Consider the following 3310-nt stretch of genomic DNA (forward strand, 5'->3'; position numbering starts at 1 on the left):
CTTTCTTGTTTCTCTGTGATCGAAAGGACTGCATTTGATAATGTGGTGCTTTCTTAGGCTGTGAGGGAATATAAGGCAAAAAATTTGATTTACCAGCTGTAGCTGTGAAGACTAGGTCCGAGAGACCTTCCCCAAACAATTCCTCACCCCTGTAAGGTAAAACCTCCATATGCCTTTTTGAGTCGGCATCACCTGTCCATTGCCGGGTCCATAGGACTCGTCTAGCAGAAATCGACATAGCGTTTATTCTAGAACCCAGTAGACTAATGTCACTTTGAGCATCTCTCATATATAGGACAGCATCTTTTATATGCCCTATGGTCAATAACATAGCATCCTTATCTAGGGTCTCAATCTCTGCTGATAAGGTATCTGTCCATGCTGCCACCGCGCTACAACCCCGGCCGACGCAATTGCCGGTCTGAGTAAGGTACCAGAATGTGTGTAAATGGACTTTAGGGTAACCTCCTGCTTGCGGTCAGCATGGTCCCTGATGGTAGCCGTATCCTGGGATGGCAGCGCTACCTTTTTGGATAAGCGTGTCAATGCTTTATCCACCCTAGGGGAGGATTCCCACCGTATCCTGTCCATTGGCGGGAAAGGATACGCCATAAGAATCCTTTTGGGAATCTGCAGCTTTTTGTCTGGAGATTCCCAAGCTTTTTCACATAATTCGTTCAACTCATGTGAGGGGGGAAAGGTTATCTCAGGTTTCTTTCCCTTATACATGTGTACCCTTGTGTCAGGGACAGGGGACTCTGTGATGTGCAAAACATCTTTTATTGCAATAATCATATATCGAATACATTTAGCCAATTTTGGCTGTAACTTTGCATCATCGTAGTCGACACTGGAGTCAGAATCCGTGTCGGTATCTGTGTCAACTATTTGGGATAGTGGGCGCTTTTGAGACCCCGAAGGTCCCTGCGACATAGGGACAGGCATGGGTTGACTCCCTGACTGTTCCCTAGCTTCAGCTTTGTCTAATCTCTTGTGTAATAAGTTTACATTAGCACATAAAACATTTCACATATCCATTCAGTCAGGTGTCGGCGTTGTCGATGGAGACACCACATTAATTTGCTCCTGCTCCTCTCTAGGAGAGCCTTCTACCTCAGACATGTCGACACACGTGTACCGACACACCATACACTCAGGGAATCCTCTTATCTGAGGACAGTTCCCCAACAAGGCCCTTTGGAGAGACAGAGAGAGAGAGTATGCCAGCACACACCCCAGCGCTATATGACCCAGGAAAAAAACACAATAATTTTATGTTTACCCAGTAGCGCTGTATTTCCATATATATATGCGCCTAATTATGTGCCCCCCTCTTCTTTAAGACCCTCTTTCTACCGTGGTATAAGCAGGGGAGAGTCCGTGGAGCTTCCCCTCAGCGGTGCTGTGGAGAAAATGGTGCTGGTGAGTGCTGAGGGAGAAGCCCCACCCCTTCAGCGACGGGCTTCTGTCCCGCTCAAATATAGTAAAAAAATGGCGGGGGCTCTTATATATATATATATACAGTGCCTAGCTGCATATATATTTATTTTGCCAAAGAGAGGTCTATATTGCTGCCCAGGGCGTCTCCCCTGAGCCCTTCACCCTTACACTGACTGCCGTGTGTGAGGTGTATGGGAGCAATGGAGCACAGCTTTACTGCTGTGCGTTACCTCAGTGAAGATCATGAAGTCTTCCGCCGGCTCTGAAGTCTTCTTTTCTTCTCATACTCACCCGGCTTCTATCTTCCGGTTCTGCGAGGGGGACGGCGGCGCGGCTCTGGGACGGACGGCGAGGGTGAGACCTGCGTACCGATCCCTCTGGAGCTAATGCTGTACAGTAGCCTAAGAAGCAGAGCCTATCAACTCACAGAAGTAGGTGTGCATCTCTCCCCTCCGCCCCTCGATGCAGGGAGTCTGTTGCCAGCAGGCTCCCTGAAAATAAAAAAATCTAACAAATATACTTTCTGTCAGGAAACTCAGGAGAGCTCCCTGAAAAGCACCCAGTCTCCTCTGGGCACAGTAGTAAACTGAGGTCTGGAGGAGGGGCATAGAGGGAGGAGCCAGTGCACACCCAGATCTAAAGTCTTTCTTTAAGTGCCCATGTCTCCTGCGGAGCCCGTCTATCCCCCATGGTCCTTACGGAGTCCCCAGCATCCTCTAGGACGTAAGAGAAAAATTATGCTGGCAGAAAAATCCAATTGAGTGATTAAACAGCTCCAGAGCTGCTCTGTAAGGCAAGTAAAAGGGTGTGGGCCCTGCAGCACTACCTGTAGTTTGCATTGTGCATTGGAAGCCTAGTTTGCTGTCTGTTTCCACTTCTTTTTTCTTGAGCCCCTCCCGTCTATACCCTTGTGCACTATCCTGACTTCTCCTCCCGTCTGCTTACTTTGTGCCTTCCAATGCACAATGCAAACTACAGGTAGTGCTGCAGGGCCCACACCCTTTTACTTGCCTTATAGAGCAGCTCTTGAGCTGTTACAGTGCCCAGCTGCTGCAAGAAATCAGCGTGAATGCTTCAGGGGCTGGGGCATGGCCAACATGAGCCCCACACCGAAGGAGGGTGGAGGTGTTTAATGCGAACTAGGGGTCTCGCACAATGCGAACTACAGGTAGTGCTGCAGGGCCCACACCCTTTTACTTGCCTTACAGAGCAGCTCTGGAGCTGTTACAGTGCCCAGCTGCTGCAAGAAATCAGCTTGAATGCTTCAGGGGCTGGGGCATATCCAACATGAGCCCCACACCGACGGAGGGTGGAGGTGTTTAATGCGAACTAGGGGTCATCCAAGTGCCGCAAAAGGCCGCCATGCCCTGCACGCCCCTTTTCTCTTTTCATATGCAGACGAGGGTTGAAGCCAACTTTGACCCACTGCTTGGATGACATCGCCATATGCAAATCCATCTGCTGCAGGCCTTCCCCCAGGAATGCTTGCACTAGTTGTTGCATTTGGTTTGTTGTTTGGGGGTGCTTCAGTATTAGGCAGCCTTCTGCCCTCCCATGTTCATCTGAAAATATGTGTTCTCTCTGCAGTTGTTGTCCCCAGATGAGAGTTCCCTTGTGCTGCCTCAGTTGAATCTCCTTTACTTGACAGAGATGTGCCTGAGCAGCGGCCCTCCCCAGCCCTATCCCAAATCATACTTATTTTGCATAGGAGATACCATGGTCATGAAGACTGTTCTCCCAGGGTGCGGTTCATTCATTGCATTCTGGGTATGCTGACCCCTGTGATTTCCCCAAATGTGGGAAACTCGACTGCATTATTTAATGCGAACTAGGGGTCATCCAAGCACCGCAAAAGGCCGCCATGCCCTGC

The 3310-nt window shown here is 49.5% G+C and overlaps 1 pseudogene; it reads left to right on the top strand.

The window, feature by feature from the left end:
- The first annotated feature begins 3131 nt into the window (after window positions 1-3131).
- LOC135047473 (U1 spliceosomal RNA) lies at window positions 3132-3310 on the top strand (annotated as a pseudogene).

The sequence above is a fragment of the Pseudophryne corroboree genome, unplaced genomic scaffold (assembly GCF_028390025.1).
Source record: "Pseudophryne corroboree isolate aPseCor3 unplaced genomic scaffold, aPseCor3.hap2 scaffold_934, whole genome shotgun sequence".
In the NCBI taxonomy this organism is placed as follows: Eukaryota; Metazoa; Chordata; class Amphibia; order Anura; family Myobatrachidae; genus Pseudophryne; species Pseudophryne corroboree.